Source organism: Stegostoma tigrinum, chromosome 35 (assembly GCF_030684315.1).
Source record: "Stegostoma tigrinum isolate sSteTig4 chromosome 35, sSteTig4.hap1, whole genome shotgun sequence".
Classification (NCBI taxonomy): Eukaryota; Metazoa; Chordata; class Chondrichthyes; order Orectolobiformes; family Stegostomatidae; genus Stegostoma; species Stegostoma tigrinum.
In genome coordinates, this window is record NC_081388.1 from 11,478,516 (window position 1) to 11,501,600 (window position 23,085).

The following is a 23,085-nucleotide window of genomic DNA, read 5'->3' on the forward strand; positions in this document are numbered from 1 at the left end:
GCAAGGTAAAGGCAAACACAGCTTAAAGTTCTTAGTCCTTTATTTGTAAGAATGATCTGAGGTCTGACTGTTTAGCTGTTGTTTTGTTTCTCCAGTTATGGAAAGGTTTGCAGATCACAGCATCCCTATAGTGTGGGAGCAGCCCATCAAGTCCACACCACCCCTCCCTTATCCCTGCATTTCCCACAGCTAACCCACACATCCCTGTCTCCTCTCCACCTATCTTCTTCTCTATCCATCTTCTATCCGCCTCCCCCTATTTATTTCAGAATCCCCTTCCCCTCCCCCATTTCTGAAGGGTCTAGACCCAAAACATCAGCCTTCCTGCTCCTCAGCCTGCTGCGTTCATCCAGCTCCACACCTTGTTATATCTCATCCCTGGGCACTATAGCATGGCCAATCCACCCTAATCTTTAGACTGCAGGAGGAAACCAGAACACACAAGAAACCCTTGCAGACATGGGGAGAATGTGCAAACCACGCCCCCCCCTCCCCCCCCACCCAAGGCTGGAATTGAACCTGGGTCCCTGGCACTGTGAGGTGCCAGTGTGAACCACTGAGCCACCATACCATCCAACTGAAGTTTCAGTGAATGCTAGTTGTTCTAAGTTGCTTCTTCACCAGAAAATGATTTTTGAGGCTGATGGGAGACTAGCAGCAAGAGAAGAGCTAACAGTATCCTTGCTGTTATCAATCCATGTTGCTTCTCAAAACTTTGCAGTTGATATACTGTTTCTTGGCAGATTCTGGTGCATCAGTGTTTCATTCTAAGCTGGTAATCTCACCTCCAATCTGTGCAATCATCATTGTGAACGTAAGTAATGCAGCTTTTTTTGATGCCCCACACTCGCGTTTTAGAGCTTAATTAAAATGGTAACTTTATGATGCGGTTTGCTCAGTCCCCATGGGTGCTTGTTCGTTACCTGGGTAAATCATGAGGCCCCAGACCCCTTTTTGTTCTCCACCCTGTCCCCAGTAAATCGATAGTGTGGCCCTTTGTTGTACGTAGGAGAGGTATGTGTGTTTTTTTTTGCGGTGATCCTTGGGAGGTCTGTCCCTCTGTCCCAGGTGGAGGTTGAGTACTGAGTGTATTCCGTGGAGATTTCCACACTTGTCCAGTGATCACAGCAGCCATTTTCTTTGGACTTTGCTGGAATAAAGTTGGTTTTCATAACAACACAAGTTCACTGATAGCCCATGATTCCTTTTTTAAAAAAAAATGCATTCCCAGGATGTGGACATCACTGGCTAGACCAATATGTATCGCTCATCCTGAATTGCCCAGAGTGCAGCTGAGAGTCAACCACATTCCTGTGTGTTCAGAGTCATATGTACACCGAATCAGGTAAGTTCGGGAGATTTCCTTCCCTAAAGAATGTTAGTGAACCAGATGGGTTTTTCCTAATATGGTCATCGCTAAATTGCCAAACTTTAAATTGAAATCCTGCTAAGGATTTGAACCCAGACCCCAAAACATTACCAGATTTTGTGGATTAACAGTCTCATGATAATACCACTGGACCATCACCTACCCAGGAGGCAGTAGGATTACAATGCTGTACAATATAATTGAATTTGAATCCTGAAATGAGGCCCTTTCCTTGCCTTGGAGGCAAGATGTGGGTTGACTGAGTTAATGACTAGAAGCTGATGTCTGTGATTAATCAACATTGTCATATCATGTGGTAATCGAGACCACAGACAAACTAGATGAACCTTGATCAAATTTCCCATTTTCCTTTTGAGCACAGCAAATCCACTGTCTGTTTTGCAGCTGGTCTCCTGCTCGTCTTCTCATTGACTGAAGTCAGCATCGCAAACTGCATTTGTATCGCATCGTTTGTCTGGGGAGCCACCCCAAAGCCCCTGTGCAGAAGCATTGTCAGACACGATGTGATGCCTCCACCCACTGACTGAAAGCATGGTCAAAGAGGCAATTAAATGTTTACGATACAGAGGAAAAGGAAGTTAAGGAAGGAGTTACAAGATGAGGTGCCAGAAAATAGTGGTGTATTGATTCAGATTTGGGGTTACTCCAGCTGCCAGAAATGGAGGAGGATCACAGATATAGAGTTGTACAGCATAGAAACACTCTATTTGGTCCAACTCGTCCATGCCAACCAGATATCCTAAATTAATCTAGTCCCATTTGCAAGCATTCATCTCTCTCGACCCTTCCTATTCCTAGACCCATCCAGATGTTGTAACTGTACCAGCCTCCACCACTTCCTCTGGCAGCTCGTTCCATACACACAGCACCCTCTGTGTGGAAAAAGTTGCCCCTTGCGTCCCTTTTTAAGTCTTTCCCCTCTCACCATAAACCTCTGCCGTCTGAGTTTGGACTCTCCCCACCCTGGGGACAAGGCCTTGGCTATTCACCCTATTCAGGCCCCTCATGATTTTATAAACCTCTATAAGGTCACCCCTCAGCCTGCTGGAGGGTTGCTTGCCTGGACGATAGGGAGGGCTGAGCCCATGAAACGGTAGAAAAACAAAGATGTAAATTTTGGCATTGAAACATTGGAGGATCCCAATTTGCATTGCAGGAGCAGATTAATGCAGACGCAGGAATCTGTTCTGAAATCGAGAGTTGTCGGAGATCACAGGGGGTCAGGCAGCATCCGTGGAGAGGGCAAGCTAACGTTTCGAGTCGAGATGACACTTCTTCAGAGAATTTGCATTGTGACATTTAGTCTGTCAAATTTAACTACCGACAGGATATATGTTGTGAGAGAACAAGGTGTAGCGCTGGATGAACACAGCAGGCCAAGCAGCATCAGAGGAGCAGGATGTATGTTGTCCTCCCACAAAACACCGCATTTTGATGTGGATGTCGGTTTAAGATCCTGATTATTATCAGTTCTGCCTTTCAGGTTGTACTAATATCTCTCACACCCTACACGGAAGCAGCTTTGATCAGAGCAGAGATGTAAAAAGTAGGTTGTGACTGGGAGTGGGTTTCTGTCCTTTACAGAGCCGTGTCTTCAGAGCTGATAATGTCTAAGCTAATTAAACACATCGAGGGTCATTAAAGTGACCCCACTGTCCTTTGTTTTTGGTTTTGGCGGGGGGGGGGGGGGGGACATGAATGGCTTTGAAGATTTCCCAGGGGCTAACGGATAGGTGCCTGGGAATGTGCCGCTTTGAGGGAGTTTTCCAGAGCTTGAAGGCACACCGAGCTCCTAAACCTTGGCCCCCAGCCAGATGAGTCTGCCTGCTCCCGGCGGGGGCAGGGAGGGGGTGGGCCGTGTGCGATTCTGTGCCCGTTTCGAGTCAGCAAACCCCAATAGTGCAAAAAAAATCCCCTCGCCCTGCTGGAGCTGGGAAGGGGTGCAGCCGCTCAGCTTCTTTTGATCTTACTTCTGTTTGTTCTCTCTTTCTTCCCCCCCCCCCCCCCCCCACGACTTTAATTCTCTCCCTCGACTCTGCCGTCTCACCCCCTTGTGACTTGTGGTCAGGGGCCGGCTCAGAAATCGACGCGCCCAGGGTTATGTTTCGAAGCACCTTCTGCTTTAAACGCTTTAAACGCAAGAAGAGATACCTGCATTCGTATGGCGCCTTTTGCGACCTCCTGGTGCACCCCTCCCCAACCCCGAGCTTGCGTGCAGCCCGCCTAGAAGTTACACGACGTGCCCCAAAATGTTGGAATCGCCAACAATTTGAGCACAGCAAGATCCCACTAGCAACAGTGAGACGACGACCAGACCTATTTCGGTGACGTTACCCGAGTCATACAGCATGGAAACAGACCCTTCGGTCCAACTAGCCCATGCTATCCAAGTTTCCCAAAATAATCTAGTCCCACTTGCCTGCATTTGGCCTATATCACTCTAAACCTTTCCTGTTCATTTATCTATCTAAATATCTCTTAAACATTGTAACTGTACCAGCCTCCACCACTTCCTCTGGCAGCTCATTCCACACACCGACCACCCTCTGTGTGAAAATGTTTCCCTTCAGATCCCTTTCAAATCTTGCCCCCCACACAGCGAGATCTCTTCCCCCTTCACTCTCCCAAAGAGCAACCTTGTCCTCCCAGAGCCTCAGTTTCAGATCTAGTCTCAATGAAGGTGAACCAAGGAGATAAAAGCAGGCATTCCTGAGGCGAACTCAGTGCTGTCAATTGCTACTGGACCTTTGCAGCACTCTCTGCATCCTTCAGAAATCACAACAGTAGATGCACTTAATAAATAACAAACAGCTTGGCTTATGTGCCAGGGTTTGAACAAGCTAAGGAAGCGAGCTTGTATGTCACTTCCTATTTCCATGAATGCATCCTTCAGAACCCGAGAAGGGTTTACAAAGCTGGATAGCAGCAGAGACCATGCATTTAGCACAGGATTTAAATCAACTCTGCTACTGATCGCAACTCTGATACATATCGCAAATTAAGTTTAACATTGATTCCAACTATTGTTTCATTGAGTGTCTCTAAATGCCAATTTACTATCGTCACCATGTAAGGAATGGTCTTGACGAAGCACTGGCCAGACTATGCTTGCAGAATGGTCGAATTTGTTTCTATAGATACAGCGCTTATAGATAACATCCAGAGACCCCAGATAATGTTCTGGGAACTTGGGTTTGAATCCTGCCGTAGCAGATGGTGGAATTTGAATTCAATTTTTTAAAAAAAATTTATGGAATTAAGAATCTCATGGTGACCATGAATCCATTGTCGATTGTCAGGAAAAACACAGCTGGTTCATTAATGTCCTTTAGGGAAGGAAACTGCCATCCTTACCTGGTCTGGCTGACATGCGACTCCAGACCCAGTGCAATGTGGTTGACTCTGAACTGCCCTCTGGGCAATTAGGGTTGGGCAATAACTGCTGCCCCAGCCAGCAATTCCCTCATTCCTAAATGAAACAAATTGGGTCAATGGACTGAAGAGTGACAGGTGGAGTTTAATTTGGTTAAATGCAAGGTATTGCATTTTGGTATAACAAACAAAGGCAAGAATATACAATGAAAATGAAGGCCTTGGGTAGTGCTGTAGAACAGAGATCCCTAAGGGTTCAGGTACATAATCCTTTGAAATTTGCATCACATGTAGACAGGGTGGTTAGAAGGCATTTAGCATGTTTGCCTTCATTGCTCATATATTTCAGTATGAGTTGGGACGTCATGTCGAGGTTGTACAGAACATTAATGAGGCCTCTTCTGGAATACTGTGTGAAGTCCTGGTGAGCCTATTATAGGGAAGTTAATATTAAACTGGAGAGGGTTCAGAAGAGATTTACCAGGATGTTGCCAGGTATGGAAGCTTTGAGTTATAAACAGAGGCTGGGATATTTTTTCACTGGAGTGTAGGAGGTTGAGGGGTGACCTCATAAAGTTTTATAAAATCGTGAGGGGCATAGATAAGGTGAATGGCAGGTGTGTTTTCCCAAGGGTGGGGGATTTCAAGACTAGGGGGTATACTTTTTAAGTTGAGAGGAGAAAGATTTTCAAGAAGACATGGAGGTAATTTTTTTACGCAGACAGTGGTTTGTGTGTGGACTGAGCTTCCAGAGGAAGTGGTGGGTGTGAGTACAGTCACATTGTTGAAAGGACAGTTGGATAGATACATGAAACGCTTAGAGGGATATAGGTGGGACTGGTTTAGTTTGGGATTATGCTTGGCCTGGTCTGGTTGGACCGAAGGGTCTGTTCCCATGCTGTATGATTGTATGACTCTGAGATTCCATGACTAAAAACAGAATTTGCAGGTAACTGTCAGCAGGTCTGGCAGCATCTGTGGAGAGAAATCAGAGTTAACATTTCTGGACCTGAAACATTTATCTCTGATTTCTCCACGCAGATGCTGCCAGACCTGTTGAGATTTTCCCACAAATTTTGTTTGTTTCAGATTTACAGCGTCCACAGTTTGTTCTTTCTTTTGCGTCTATCTAATAATACCAAAGGAGACCACTCAACCCAGCCTGCTTATGCTGGCTCCCTGAAAGAGCTTTCCAATTAGTTCTATGCCTCCATTCTTTCCCTGCAATCTCTGTAATATTTCTTTTCCCAAGTGTGAATCTAAATCTGGCTCCTTATTGCTAACCCAGCAGTCTGTGCCAGGCAGCAAACGATGTGGGTGGTAAAACATTCACCCACACCCACACATGTACCCACCCCCACACACGTACCCACACGTGCTTGTGCACACACCCACACACCCACCAGGACTGTGGACTTTTCTAGTAGAGTTGCCAATCCTAGAGTTGCTAGGAATTGATGATCCAACCACAGGAGTCATTGCTGTGTGTAACCCTGGAGAAACATCACAGGGTAATTAAAAACAAAAGTGATTTACTCTCTTTGCCAGATATAAAAGTGGTGAAAACGTTTTGGCGGGTGGGGGGGTTGTTGTTTTGACCGACTATCAAGCTGCCTCCAGTTGTAAGGAGTCTTTTTGCTGCCTGATTAGAGTAAAAAAGCAGGATGGCATGTGGAGCTGGGTGTCTATTGCCTGTGAAAAGTCTTTTGAAGAAAATTCCATTTGGGTCACAGTTGTGCTGTGCTGTTAATCTTTGGCTCGACTGAAAAGTTTAAGGTCCTGAGGGGCCTTCTTCACAAGGTGGATGATGGAAAAGTTGAGTACTAGGGTTCATGATTTAAAAATCAGGGGTCTCCACTTCAATCAGATGGGGGATTTCTTTTCACTCTGATTCAGTGAGTCTTCGGAATTCTTTCTGTAAACGCTTTGGAACAGAGGGTTCGAATATTTTTAAGGCAGAGGTAGAATCTCGCTAAGCCAGGATGTTTAGACAAAAGGTTTGTTGGAGGTGATACACTCAGACCAGCCATGATTTTAAGGGAGGGTCTGAATAGCTTGTTTCTATGTAGTTCCTCCCACATAACCCTGGGCACTAAAATCAGGAATGGACCGAGGGATAGAAACGTGGAGAGTAAGCTTGTATAAATACAAATTCAGAAAACGGGCATAGAAAAGTGGTCAGGGGAAGGGGGGCATATTGTCAATTGTGTATCACTTAGCTAGGAACCCCTCCCCACCAATAACTCGCCAGGACTCGCCTGAGGCTATTCTTCCCTAAAATTCCTGCCAGACCGTGGTGGGCAGTTCATACTTGCCTTTCCCTTCAAGATGAGGAGCTTGAGACCCAGGTTCGCTTTGTGTTGGGTCTTCAGAGGACCAGCTCACTGCCAACACAAATGTGATGCACAAGGAATTGGGCAAACGATGAAAGCTGTCAATTGGCAGCAAGAGTTTGTGTAAGGTGCTCCAATTCAGGACAATTCCCTTGGTACTTTCATCTCTGACTTCTCTCCTTCAGTAGACCTGTTGCACTCTTGATGAACTCATTGCCCCTTGCCACACTGGGCAGTGGGAGCGGTGAGACCCGGAAGGCACAGCCTCACAGTAACGAGATTAAGACTGAGACGAGGAGGAATTTCTGCTCTCGGAGGGATGTGAGTCTTTGGAACTCCTTGCCAGAGAAAGATGTGGAGTCTTTGTGTGTATATCTAAGGCAGACATAGATTCTTGGTCAGTCGGGGAATCGAGGGTTACAGGGAAAGGGCAAGACAGTGAGTATGGGGAGTGTCAAATCAGACACGATCCTACTGAATGACAGTGCAGGACCTCGGATCTGAATGGCATACTGCTCCTATTTCTTTGGTCTAGGTGTGTTCAAGCGTTGTCTGGTTGGATTGTTCAGCCAAACAGGTTTATTTTTCACGAGTCTTTGTTAACTGACAAACAGATATTGAAAGGAAATCAACAGCGTTCTTTAATACGCAGCTGTGAATTTTCTCCAGGTCTTGCTTTTGAGCAGTGACCAGTAAGTTGGTTTTGTGTTATTCCAGAAGACATCGAGGGCATTTCTAGCGGACTGGCAAACCCCCTCAGGCTGTTTGGCTAGGCACAGCCCTGTCTGTAAAGTTCAGTGCCCACGACAGCCGTGTCCCAGCTCGCTTCTAGTTGAGTGGAAGAGCTGACAAAGCCTTGGAGCGTTCTGTGCCTTTATTGCAGCATAAAACCCTCACCCACTATTTCTGCCACATCAAAATCGGTGGCTTCAAGAACCATACAGAGTTGAGCAAAATGTTGACCAGTTTCGAAGGCTGCAGCATTTTCCTGATGAGGAGATCAATGTGAAGAGGAGCTTTGTCGTACAGAATCTCCTTGGGCTATGATGCCCTCAGCAATCAGTTGACCGCATCTATGAGCAGATATTAAATACGATGGTTGTTCAATTTTAATCTTGGAATGGCACAAAATTACCTATTGTTGTGCAGAATGGTCTGCTTTCCTACTGCATAAAGTTGAATGACAATCAAAACTGGACCAGGCATTTAATAGACGATAAATTCGATGGCCCTTATCGTCCTGCATTGCTCCATGTTTACATCAGTCCCAAAGTCTGCATTGTTTATTTTAAAGGAACGTAATTGTAATTTCGGTTTCTCTCCTTGTTGGAGTTGAGGGTGAAACACTCTCATGTGCACCCCACCCACACACATGTACACAAACACATGTCCACACAGGCTCTCAGACACATCAGGTTCAAGCCCAAACCACATACATCACTCCACAGCCCAACCAAAAGCACAAGCTCAGAACACGCACACGCTCACCGCCTTCCCTCACAAACCAGATCATCTTCCCCCCCCCCCACCCACACACACACAAACGCACTGATGCATGCGTGCACACACAGACACAGACACACACACCAACACACACAACCTCCCCACTCTCACTCACTCACACTCATACACCAAAACACACAACCAACACACACACACACACACACCCCAAAACAGACAATTCCCCCACACACACACACCAAAACACACAACCTCCCGCCACACACACCAAAACACACACACCCGCACTACACACATGCATGCGTGCACATACACACTAAAACACACACACCAAAACATACACCCACACTACACCCCCACACGCACACAAATGCACCCATACACACACCCACCCACGCACCAAAACACACCCACATACACACACACACCAAAACATATACACACCTCCACACACACCCCCACACACACACACACCAAAACACACACCAAACCATACACCCACACACACCAAAACATACACACACACACACACATACCAAAACACACCCACATACATGCACACCAAAACACATACGCCCCCCACACACACCCATGCACCAAAACACACTCATACACCCACACACACCAAAGCGTGCACACACACACCAAAACATGCGCGCGCGCACACACACACACACACACACACCCAAACTACACACACACACACACACATACACAGACACAATAAACACACACCCACACATACCAAAACACACATACCTACACTACACACACTCACCCACACTCACTCACTCTTACACACATTCACCCACACTCACACGCACCCACACGCACACACTCACTCTTACACTCTCTCATGCACACACAAACACACACCAAAATACACTCACCCACATGCACCAACGTGCACGGACACTTGCATGTGCACACACCCACCCACACTCCAACACGCACACCCACCCATCCATCCACTCAACGACCAACACTCACGTGCACTAAAACACACACACACACACAAACTCACCCACACACACACAAACACACATTAACACACACCCTCACCCACACCCACCCACACACGCACACTCAACCTCCCACACCCTCACCCACCTACGCACTCTCAGACACACACAAATCCACAACCACCCCACACCCACACCCACACACTCACTCTCAACCATCCTCACCCACGCACCAACACACACACACACACACACACATACACAGACACAATAAACACACAACCACACATACCAAAACACACATACCTACACTACACACACTCACCCACACTCACTCACTCTTACACACATTCACCCACACTCACACGCACCCACACGCACACACTCACTCTTACACTCTCTCATGCACACACAAACACACACCAAAATACACTCACCCACATGCACCAACGTGCACGCACACTTGCATGTGCACACACCCACCCACACTCCCACACACACCCACCCACACTCCAACACGCACACCCACCCATCCATCCACTCAACGACCAACACTCACGTGCACTAAAACACACACACACACACACACACACACACACACACCCGCACCAACACACACGCATGCACACCCACATACATTCACCCACACACACGCACGCACACAACCCTACTCCCACCCACACGCATACACCCACACACACACCACTCTCTCTATCTCTCTCACACACACACACCCACGCTTTGAACCACACACACACACACCCATAGACAACCGCGCACACCCACACGTGCACGCATGCACACGACCACATGCACATGCACACACTCACACGTACGCACCCACATCCATGCACACACGAACACACACATCTCTCTCTCTCTCTCTCTCTCTCTCTCTCTCTCTCTCTCTCTCTCTCTCTCTCTCTCTCTCTCTCTCTCTCACAACTGTATCTCGGCACCAGCCCATAACCCAACACCTTGGTGGAAGACAGTTAAGGTTGGAGAATAAGTCGATAAATGCAGCATTTTGTAAAGACTTTGGGAAGCTTATAATTTTCAGTGAAGCCTTTGCTATCCAGCTACAGGATTTCATTGACACCATCATGGTGTCGCAGCCTGTAACATACCCTCTGCTTTACTTTACCCTTCCACTCGGAAAGTACTTTTCCCACTGGGCATCATGTAGTTTTGTTGCATTCCAAGTTTTGTTGCATTCCAAGTTTTCTGCTGTTGTAAGGGGTATCAAAGGCAGCCATCATTCCGTCCATATGTGATGCCCTTTTGTGGATGTTTCGCAATGGACCTTTAGAGGCCAGCCTTTTAAAGGTGTCTTCCTTTTCTGTCACTGTTGGTCTGGAGAGGAGCCAGCCAACAATGACAGTGCGGGTCCTTAGCACAGCTGCTCACTGATGTCTCGTGCCTGCATTCTGGGGGATAGCAGCAAGGAGCTTTGGAAATTGCAAAGGTAAGTCAGAGAGGTAAGAAGTGGGAGGAGATGGGGCGGACCTGGTGCCGAAAGAAAGAGAGACATTATTCCTGTAGGGGCTTTGAGAACCTACATGTGGGTTTTACATTCTATTCCAAATAGTCAGCCTTCCCATTTAGAAAAGTCAGCCACCAATTTGCACAGCAAAGGCCAAAGCGATTAGTGACCAGAAACTCTATTCCAATATATGTATTAGCCTGAGGGGAGGACTGTCGAGCTCTTCATTAAGTTGTTGGTATGAGAAATGCAGGCCCCTGTAAGGCTCACCGAGCTCTCCAGAGTTGATTGCAAGCTGGTTCTGTCTATTGAGCCTGGTTCAAATCATACCCACTTCTGAGGTGTGTGAGATCTCCCTGAACAGGTTGATCAGAAACTTTTAAAAGGGGTAGATCCTGCTGGGCCTGGGGTATATTACATTGCCCTCCGACACTATTTTTAATTTGGTCCTTCCCTTTATTTTTGTTGTACTGCCTGCACTGGGCAGTACTTGTAATTTGTTTAATTGTTTAGTTTTTGAGTCTGGCAGTGGGCTTTCAATAGGCCTGGTTCTTCCTGAGTGGGAAAGATTGTATTTCTGTAAATCTCTGAAAGCCTTTCACTGCTTAATTCCACACGTAGGTATCTGTGTGTTAAGTACCAAGGGATCTTTAACATTCAACTGAGAGAGCAAGCAAGGGGCTCAGTTTGACATCACGTTCAAAGGTCAGTGCCCCTGATAATATGGTGCTCTCTTGGACCTGCGTCAGAATGCCAGCTCAGTGTGTATTCCAGTCCTGGGAGTGAGACTTGAACCCATAACCTTCTGACTCACAGGCAAGTACATTATAGCCTGAGACGTAGTGAGCATCATTAGGGTTAGCGACAGTGACAGGGATACCCTGACCCTAACCCTATCTACTTTGATATTGTGTGGTTTTTGTTACACGGAGGGAGAAGTGTTGAAGTTTCAGTTTGGTGACTGCATCAGCTCAGTGTTTGATCTAACTCCAGTCACCCCATTGACTGAATACTGCAGTGCGGGTAGAATACCTGGGACCTGAACTGCTGCTGATGGTGACAGGTCTGCCCTACAGAAACAGGGACGAGTATAACGATAATCTGGGGTCATCAAAGACTTAGAGGACCACGAGAGGTTGAGCAGGACAATCCCTCACAGCAGCCTCGGCTGACATAGGGACTGAATCCACACTGTGCAGCCAAAGAGGCCAACCGTCCCCGTGGAGCATGCGTCACCATTCAGCCTGATCACAGCTGATCTTTCACCTCCACTCCCCTATCTCTGCCCCTGTCCCTTGACTCACTCTGTCTCTGGGAAAGCTCCACATGAAAACTGGAACAGGGGCAGTTTGATGCTGGTGCCCCGAGCCTAAGCCTGGTGCAGGGCGGGTTCCTCTCGCTGCCTGGAGCTCTCGGTTCGTTCAGTGCGTGCATATGCAGAGACAAGCGATCGCCTCGCCCATCGGCTGGCTGGAGATCTTTCGGCCCACTGTCAGGCTCAATAGGCTCGTCCTGAGCCCTGGTTTGGACTCCTTTACATCAGCTGTGCCGGTCGCTGACTCCATGGAGGGCGGGTGGCTCAGGGGAGACCAGGGCCAGTCTGGGAGCACCTTTAAAACAGGATCATTGTCACTGCCAGCTGTGGTACAGGAGTAGGGTCTATGGTGAGAAAGTGCTGTCTGGTTGCTCACTGATGTCTCCATGCCACCACCAGGAGTAAAGATGGGTGGCACACACTGACAGCTGGGAATTGTGCCAACTACTGGCCCTGACCTGGCTCCTTTAAGCCTGTAGCGTTTTGTCGGATCGAGTGCGACATTTAGAATTGTTTAAAACCAGCCCCCACCAGTACATTTTTTTTCCAGTTTCCTAGCACAATGCTGTAGGCCCTAGGGACGGGGTCGGTGGCTCATGGCAGGGTGAAGGGCAGACAAGAACATCAAATTGAGATCACAGCCAGATCAGCCATGATCTTATGGACGGGCAAGCATGGCTTGAAGGGCCGAATGGCCTACCCCTGAGCTCTATGTTCCTGTGTGACCTGAAGCTCTTGGGCATGTTTCGTGTTGCTCAGCTGATCCTGCTTTGTGCGAGCTGTGTCTTGTCTTTAGATCCAGTCGGCCCTGACACGGGTGTTCGCAGTTTAACAGCTCCCACCGCTACACACTTCAGGAAAGGTCGGGACAGAGTCGTGAGGGAGAAACGGTTCCCATTTACAAAAGGCTGGGGACCAGAGGGCACTGCTTGGAAGTGCCTTGCCATAGAAGTACATTGCAGGTGAGGAGAAACTATTTTCACTCAGCGATTTGGTTAGGGTCTGGAATGCGCAGTCGGTAATGTGCTGGAGGCAAAGTCAATTGAGGCATTCAAGAGGAATTAGAGTTATTTAATGTGGGACCGTGTGCGAGGTTTACTGAGAAAGGCGAGGGATTGGCATTACGCCGTGAGGGTCGGTACGGACGCAATGGGAAGAATGGTTTCCGTGTGCACTCTCGCAAGTTACAAATTTGCTAAATGTCTCTGCTAAAGTAAAATTAAAAAACCTAAATGAAAACCGAGTAAGTTTTTTTGATTAAATTGTGCATGAAGAGAAACACCTTCCTATTGATAAGTCCTAGTGCACTCAGAGCTTTCCTTACAGTCAGCCCAGGCTGGCCCTGACTCCAGTGACAAAGCCAGGAAATTTGTTTCAACATTTGTTATCATCCACTGGGCTTGTGCAAAGACACGTTGTTAGCTTGCTACAAAAAGCATGTGTGTAGGAGAAACTGAACTAAATCTCAAATAAAAAAAAAAGTTTCTGGAGTAGCTCAGCAGGTCTGGCAGCATCTGTGAAGGTAAAAACACAGTTAATATTTCGGGCCCGGTGACCCTTCCTCAGAACTAAATCTACTCCAATCCCCTCATTGTGTTCTGGAAAGCTAATTGAAGAGTGGCCATTCTTTACTCAGTCTCACATTTACTTACAGAGTGAAACAATACAAGCACGTACCTCCTAGTTCAACAGTCTCTCTTCATACGTGCTCAAGTGAAACCACAATTTATTCCTTCCAATTGCATACAATTAAGGTCAATTGATATAATCTTCCCACTATAGGACAGATGTCGTTAAACTTGAAAAGGTGCAGAAAAGCTTTACAAGGATGTTGCCAGATATGAGCTATAAGGAGAGGCTGAAGAGGCTGGGGCTATTTTCCTCGAAGCATCAGAGGTTGGGGGTGGGGTGACCATATAGGGGTTTATGTACTCCTGAGGGCGAATGGTTAGGGTGAACAGCCAAGGTCTTTCCCCAGGCTAACAGTGTCCAAAACTAGAGGGGCATAGGTTTAAGGTGAGAGGCCCAAGGAGCGACTGTTTCACACAGGGTGTGGTGTATGTTCAGAATGAGCTAAGGAGGAAGTGGTGGAGGCTGGTACAACATTTAAATATTATCTGGATGGGTACAAGAACAGGAAGGGTTTAGAGGGATCTGGGCCAAATGCTGGCAAATGGGACTAGATTACTTTAGGATATCTGGTTGGCGTGAATGTGTTGGACACGAGGGTCTGTTTCTTTGCTGTACGACTCCATGACTGTATAACTCTGATATACAATGATCACTCCCAGCTTCTGAGAGCCAGGAATTGTTGAAGTAGCTTGGGATGTTTTGACTTTATTACCCTTTCCATGAAACAGGTGCACCTAAATTCTCTTATTGTTAACCTCTGGCATTGAAACCCCTGACTGCAGGGAGCCAGTGGCGTGAAGCTGCTCTGCTTACTCCCTTTGTAGCATTTCTAAAAATAAGTTCACTTTGACCTCCCCTGGCTCTTCCAAAGGAATTTAGCATGGTTTCCTTCAAGCCCGGCTGGTTGTGAGGTCGGGTCAGTGTTGATGTTGTTCAAAGGGAGCGAAGAAATAGGGAGATGGGGTGGAAATTGGGGACAGAACGACGCACTTGGATTGCAGTGCATGGCTTAATAAGTGGAATTGATGGTCTCCCCTTTTCAAATGCACACAGATGCACATTGCTGCTCCAAGGCGGATTAGGGCAAACGTGCGTGCATGAGGTGCAGTGCATTCTTCCAGCTGGCAGCTTCTCCCTCCAGCAGAACTAGGTCACCACACATTTAAAACAGTTGTTCATCTGTGCATAGATCATCTCCCAGGACACAACATTTTAGGCTGTTATTTTTATTCTGTTGTAAAATATTCACGAACTGCGTTATTTTTAACCATTTTATTCAAATTCGCTGAGCTCTTCCTTTCAAAATAACAGATTACACTTTAAAGCCCCTGCACAGCTTCTGTGAAAGCCTGCTTTTATAATCAGGGCATGTGTGTAGTGAAGTGTGGGGGATAGCACTCGCTGATGGCGTGCTAACTTTCAAACGCAGATTTGTGGCACATCAGCTGACTCGGAATAATGGAGTGAGTCAAAATATTGAGGATGTTGGAAATCCAACTCGGACATGATGTGCTGGAGAAATTCAGCCTCTGTGGAAAGAGAAACTTACTTAATGTTTCAGTTCAGTTCTGAGCTCTGATAGGCGTCCTATCAGATTTGAGACATTAAATCTGTTTCTCTGCCTTCAAGAGCTGCCAGACCTGCTGAGTTTCTCCAGGACTTTCTGTTCTACTCCCACACAGTGGGAGGTTTTACGATAAAGTCGTTCGCAAATGATATGAGCATGTTTTAGTGCATAGCTTCCGGAGGTAACTGAAACCATCCCCTCCAGTAGCCCAGGCCATTGCTCAGTTGTTTGACCTTTCATGGGTGTCGGATGGTTTTGTGGGGTCAAGCTCCATTGCTCACCCGCAGGCTCATGATCCAAGCTGGAACACCTGAGCAGTACTGAGGAAGTGCTTCACTGTCAGGGGCACCACTTTATGAATAAAGTGTCCTTTCAGATGTTCTCTCGGGTGAAAGGTCAGCTTTCCTGATCCTCTGATGCTGCCTGTCCTCCTGTGTTCCTGCAGCTCCGCACTGCGTTACCCTCTGAATCCAGCATCTGCAGCTCTTGCTATCTGTAAACCTATAACACATCATCTTCTAACAAGATCAGAGGTGCTCCCTTCACTATTCTGGCCAATATTTGCCCCTCAACCAGCATCAGTGAAAGGGAATGATTTGGTCACTATTGCATTGCTGTTTGTGGGACCTTACTACATGCAAATCGGTTGCCATGCTTACTACAATTGCAATAGTGACTACAGTTTGAAAGTGTATTGCTGTCTGTAAATTGTGCTGAGTTGGCCCTCCTCCTTACTTTTTAACCAGTGGCCACTCTGTTAGTCCGCACTAGGGCATGGCGTTGAATTACAGAAGACACACTTTGAAGAAGGGTGGAAAACCAACCCTCTGTGACCTAAGTGGGTGTTCCGTGCTGTTTGGTTGGGGATGTGATCACCCCTTCAAGGCCCATGGGGAATCACAAGTTGATCTCCTGGTGGAGCAGCTCCTTGACCACGAGGTCCCTTGGTAACTGGCAATAGAACTCATCGCCTGAGCCCTTTATGACCTTGATGAAGCAGATCCAGCAAGTGTGGAGGGCAGCGGGCAGATCACGGGATCTCCTCATGGGTCTGCTCCTAGGCCTGGCCAGGTTGGCTATAAACAGGTGTGGGCAGTCTTAGCCGACTGTCTGCCCCTCTTCTGTGGTTAGAGCACACATTTGTCTACCAATGATCTTAATCTCTTCTAGAGAGACAGGTGGGCACCTCGGGGGATTTAGTACTTCATTTCACCCTCCAAATCCACTTTAACTTAGTCCCTGCCCTTTCTCCATACCCTTCCCTCACTTGTCATTTGTCATATTGTCCCATAACAGGTAAACCTCCAACTGGCGCTCAGGTGATTTACTGGTGGTGGTTAATAGTTAAACCTAAGAGGTAAAGGAACAGTGATTTGCACTTGAGGAAGGTGTGTGTGTGAGTGTGTGTGAGTGTGTGTGATAACACTTCCAACTGTAGGGGGAAAAGAGAAAGCGGAGCCATCTGGCTCCTGTGATGCAATGTGGTGTCCCTGTCTCTGAGCCAGGAGGCCCAGGTTCAAGTCCCACCAATTCCAGGGACATGTCATAACATTGCTGAATAGGTTAATTCAGGAAAATATGAGCCAGTTAGCATTGTGCTTCTCAGACATCAAATAAAAGGTAAAGCAAACTCCAGAGATGGGTCTATAGAGCTCTCGGTCCCAGGCTGGGACTAGCCAACACACAACAGCAATGAATGATGGTCCTTTCCAGTTGGGTTTCCTGTGTTCTTACAAGAGCCAATGCAACTTCCAGTGAGACAGAGACCAGCGGCGAATGAGTTAATGGGGAGGCATTGAAGTGGAATTGACTGGATTTGCATACATGAGAGCTCTGGGTTAGAATGTGCAGTTTCTGTTCTCTCCTCCTGTCATGTTTGGTCTGATCATTACTTTGAGCTCGACTGCAGATGACGGTGTCTTTACACAAGCCTGCGGTCATCTCTCCTCTTCTTCTCTTAATTTGGGACAATGAAGCCAGCCTGCAGTCAAATTCTCTATCCAGATGACGACTTGGGGAGGGATGGGTGGGCGGATGTTATATAAGCATGACTCAAAGGATCCTAGCTGTCAGCAGCTTTTAACTTTGAGGTGTCGGGGTCCTGGTGAATTATGCCTGCTCACTCCACTGCTTTTAAAAAGGAACAAAACCTTAAGCTGCCGAAGGTGAGCAATGCTGAATATGAGAAGCCAAATTCCCTCGAGTTCTCCCTTCCGCTGTTGGATTCCATGGCCAGCCTGCTGTGGGTTCCTTGGCATCTAGAGTGCTGTCTCCTATTTGGCTGTGGAGGGTTTGTGACACACTTGCATGGAACTGGAAGCCAAGGTGATGTAAACACAATTAAGAAATCTGCTTGAACATGCTCTGTGCACTGGTATAGAACAGGCAAGGGCAATATGGCATGAGGATCAATCTGCATTAAATTCCTTTTCTGTTTGGCTAAGCTTGTCTTAGCCACAGTGTGATGAGAATCAAAGTCATTAGATAGAGTATCATAGAGCCACGCAGAACGGAAATGGACCATTCAGTCCATCCAGTCCATGCTGACCATAATCCCAACTAGTCCCACCTGCCTGCTCCTGGCCTGTATCCCTTTCCTTTTCACGTATTTATCCGAATGTCTTTTCCAACTGTACCTGCATCTATCGCTTCCTCAGGCAGTTCATTCCAAAGGTGAACCACTCTCTGTGTAAAGAACAAAGTTGCCCCCACGTTTTTATTAAATCTTTCTCCTCTCACCATAGATGCATGGTTTTGAAGCCCCCCCGCCCCCTAGCCCAACCACCCCGAGGAAAAAAACACCTGCCTTTCACCTTATCTATACCCCTCACGATTTTATAAACCTTTAAAACATCACCCCTCATCCTCCTGTGCTGCAGTGGAAAAAGTCCCAGCCTGTACTTAAAGCTCAAATGTTCCATTCCTGGCAACATCTTGGTAAATCTTTTCTGCATCTGCTCCAAATTAATAATATCTTTCCTACAACAGGGTGAACAGAGCTGAACACAGTGCTCCAGAAAAAGCCTCACCAACATCCTGTGCAACCTCAAGATGACATCCCAACTCCTATACTCAGTGGTCTGAGCAATGATTGGAAAGTGTGCCAATGTCGTCTTAATCACCCCTTTGACATGTGCTGCAAGCTTCAAAGAATTACGGACCTGAATCCCAAAGTCTGTCTGTTCTACAGCACTGCCCAAGGCCCAACTTCTAATTGTATAAGCCATACCTCTTGTTTGTTTTACTAAAATGCAATACCTCTTGTTTATCCAAGTTAAACTCTAGCTGCCACTCTTCAGCCCTCACAAACAAAGACCCCACCCTACTATGACGCTGTCTGAGATCTGCTGCCTCACCTCTCCTCCTATTCATCTTTGCTAGTGTATGGATCAAGTATACGGTTAAAGTTGGCTTCTAATCTATTGAGCCAGAGCTCCAGCTGCCCCTGGAAAGTGGGTAGATTTGGATGTCAAGTTGAGGGAAGGACAAACCTTACCTGTGCTGTCCTTACTGTTATAGACACATGTGCGTTGGACTGCCCTTCTGTGGATTTACATCCTGCACGATGAAATCAGGTCAAAGGGCTGGATGGTGGACAAAAAATAGATGTTGAAAGTGCCCACATGAGTTCTTCACTCCTCCCGAATCAAATCTCTGTTGGGCACTTAACCAGCAAGGTCACAGTGTCAGTTAAACTGACCTTCGGGGACCACTGTGGGAGGTCACGCCTGACAACACTGTTAGCATTCTTTTGGGAGGAAACAGGCAAGTTAGACAAAGGAAAGACAGTTGACATGATATGTTTAGATTTCTAGAAGGTCTTTGACCAGGAGCATCACAGGAGGCTGCTATATAAAATAACAGCACATGGTCGTAACAGTACTGGCATGGATAGACAGTTGTCTGACCGGCAGAAGGCAGAGAGTCGGGATAAAGGGGCCTTTTCCAGGATGGCAGCTGGTGACTGGTGGGATTCCACTGTGGTCCATGTTGGGAGCACAACTACTCCCGTTGTACATTAACGGTCTGGATGAAGGAACTGAGGCTGTCGTTGCTACATTTTCTGATGAGACAAAGTTAGGTGGAGGGACAGGTAGTGAGGAAGTGGGGAGGCTGCAGAAGGATTTGGACAGGCCGGGAGAGCAGGCAAAGAAGTGGCAGATGGAATACAATGTGGGAATGTGTGAGGTCATGCACTTTGGCAGGATGAATGGTGACATAGACTAATTCCTTCATGGGGAAAGGTGCCAGAAATCTGAAGCACAAAGGGACTTAGGAGTCCTAGTTCAGGATTCTTTTAAGATTAACATGTAGGTTCAGGTGGTGGTTAGGAAGGCAAATGAAAAGTTAGTGTTCATTTCAAGAGGGCCAGAGTACAAGAGAAGGGGTGTACTAAAAACTGAAAGCACTGCAGATGCTGTAAATCAGGAACAAAAACAAAGTTTCTGGAAAAGCTCAGCAGGTTTGGCAGCATCTGTGAAGGAGAAAACAGTTTACAGTTTGGGACCAGTGATCCTTCCTTTGTGCTGAGCAGGGATGTTCTGCTGAAACTGTGTAAGGCTGTGGTCTGACTGCATTTGGAATATGGTGAGCAGTTTTGGGCCCCATATCTGAGGGGGGTGGAGTTGTCGGGGGTGGGGGCGTTTCCAGAGGAGGTTTACAAGAATAATCCCGGGGATAAAGGGCTTGTCATTTGAGGAGCAGTTGAGGAGTTTGGATCTGTACTCAATGGAGTTTAGAAACTTACAGAATTGTGTGATTCTGTCCAGTGACTGGGGTAGCATGGGCGCTCAGTGGTTAACACTGCTGCCTCCGATCTCCAGGGACCCAGGTTCAATTCCAGCCTCCGGTGACTATCTGTCTGCATGGAGTTTGTATGTTCTCCCTGTGTCTGTGGGGTTCCTCCCACAGTTCAAAGATGTGTAGGTTAGGTGGATTAACGAGGGGGAAATGCAGAATCACAGGGAGTGAGCAGGGAAAATGAGTCTGGGTGGGATCCTGGTTTGTGCCAACTTGTTGGGCTGAATGGCCTGTTCCAACACTATGGGGATTCTCTCTCTTATATATTTACAAAGGAATACTGAGAGGCCCGGATAGAGTGGACACAGAGAAGATGTTTCCACTAGTAGGAGTGACTAGGGCCTGAGGGCACAACCTCAGAGTGAAGGGATAATCCTCCAGAACTGAGATGGGGAGGAATTTCTTCAGCCAGACGGTGGTAAATCTGTGGATCTCATTGCTTCAGAAAGCTGTGGAGGCCAAGTCATTGAGTGTATTTAAGACAGAGATAGATAGGTTCCTGGTTAGTCAGCGGATCAAGGGTTATGGGGAGAAGGCAGGAGAATGGGGTTGAGAAACATAGCCATGATTGAATGGTGCAGGGGCCGAGTGGCCTAATTCCACTCCTATGCCTTATGGCCTTGTTTGACCATTAGGGGTCAGTAGCATAGTGGTAAGCCAGACGGCCTAGCCTGTTCAAGCCCCACGGTGGAAGCTGGGCACATTTAAATTCAGTTTAATAAAGAAAATCCCCTTGTTAGCAGTAACCATGCAGTTACAGATGATCATTAAAGACCCCCCTGATTCACAGATCCCCTATAGGTGAGGGGACCGGCTTTCCTTTCATGCCTACACGTGATCCCATCTGTCAGGAATGGTCAAGGAATTTTGACCAGGTGGGCAAGTGGTGCTGAGTGTTGGTAAATGCAATTCAATACAGATGTGTGTGAGGTGTTGCACTTTGGAAGTTCAAACCAAGGTATTGTGTCAAATCGCTGTAGCAAATTTGCTAAGCCCCTGGAGTCGCTTATCCCCATGGACTGACCTTGGTGCCCAGTTAATACCTGCCTTGCCAGATGTAAATCAGCCCATCTCTGTTCCGGAATTTTCTTTAGACTGCTGCCCACACCCCTGTCCCTACTAAAACCATTTGATTTTGGTTTGAAGGAACGAGGGTTTGCCACTCCCCTTGGCATGAAGAGCTGCTCGTGGATATCACTGGTGATGATTTTAATTTGGAAGGCTGTGCTTGTTGTAGAACCCCAAGCAACTGGAGGAACTGATTTGCCTTCATCTGTTCTGCGGAATCCTTTAACCATTTGTCAGGCCCTTGAGCAGACCACTTTTTAATCTTCAATAATCAAGGGAGTATGATTATTAAGTTACCATAGCCATACCTGATTATGGGGCTGCTCTCTCTTTAGAGAGAGGTGGTGGTTTAACCTGAGGGTCACCAAGCCTCAGGTGAGGGGAGAGGTTGAGGAGGAGAGTCCTTACAGTAACCTCAGTCACTGTGGGGACTGAGCCCACATTGTTGGTGAGTGGAAAACTAGTTGATGTAACATGCCCACATAAACTTAAACCCTTTTAGACCCAGTGCTGCTCTGATGAATCTGTGCTCACAACTCTAAAGGCTGCATTTTCATCTTCGATATATGGTGCCATGCAATGTTTCGATGAACCTGTAACCAGAAAGTTCTCTTATTGTAAAGGGGATGTATAATAAATGAGTTTCATCTTTTTATTTATTCATGGGATGTGGTCATCACTGACAGACCAGCATTTATTGATCATCCCTAGTTACCCAGAGGGCAGTTAAGTGTCAACCGCATTACTGGAGTGTAGGATGTATGGAGTGTAGATTCATGTACAATGCCAGTTTCTGCAAAGGATATTCATGAACCAGATGGGTTTCCCCCAACAATGGTTTCATGGTCATCTTTAGACTCTTAATTCCAGATAGTATTGAATTCAAAGTCCACCATTGGCCTATGCCAAGGTCCGGCATGCAAGGCTAGCCATGAAGGTTAGGTCACGTGGGATCCAGGGAGACCGAGCTAATCAGATTGAAAACTGGCCTGAGGGTAGGAGGCAGAGGGTGATGGTTGAAGGTTGTTTCTTGGACTGGAGGCCTGTGACTAGTGATGTGTCACAGGGGTCAGTGCTTTTGCGTTTGTTATTTGTTATCCATATAAATTATCTGGATGTCAATGTACAAGGCATGATTAGCAAGTTTGTGGATGATACAAAATTATCTCTGATAGTGAGGATGATTATCAAAAACTACAGAGGGATCTTGATCAGGTGGGGAGGTGGCGCTGACGGTTGGTAAATGCAATTCAATACAGATACGTGTGAGGTGTTGCACTTTGGAAAGTCAAACCAAGGTATTGTGTGAAACCAACGTAGGACTTCTCCAGTAAATGGTAAAGTCCTGAGGAGTGTTGTGGAACGGAGGGATACAGGGGTACAAGTATATAGTTTGTTGAAAGTAGAGGCACAGGTAGACAGGTTGGTGAAGAAGGTATTATGCGTGCTGGCCTTCATCGGCCAAGGCATTGAGTATAGGAGTTGGGACATTATGTTACTGTTGTATAAGTCGCTGGTGAGGCTGCACGTGGAGTATTGTGTACAGTTTTGGGCACCCTGTTATAGGAAAGGCATAGTTAAACTTGAAAGTGTTCAAAGAACATTTATGAGGATGTCACCAGGACTAGTAGGCCTGAGTTACAGGGAAGAGCTTGGTCAGGATAGGACTTTATTCCTTGGAACATAGAGGAGTGAGGGATGA

The 23,085-nt window shown here is 46.9% G+C and overlaps 2 long non-coding RNA genes across 3 annotated transcripts in view; both read left to right on the forward strand.

Moving 5' to 3' along the window:
- The window catches only part of LOC132206326 (uncharacterized), a 132,708-nt gene that overhangs the window by 42,098 nt on the left and 67,525 nt on the right, over positions 1–23,085 (forward strand). The gene's annotated exons all lie outside the window — the stretch shown is intronic.
- Positions 10,870–21,970, forward strand: LOC125447603 (uncharacterized). Its single transcript, XR_007246575.2, has 3 exons — positions 10,870–10,983; positions 13,113–13,278; positions 18,504–21,970. It is a non-coding gene; the product is annotated as an uncharacterized LOC125447603 (long non-coding RNA).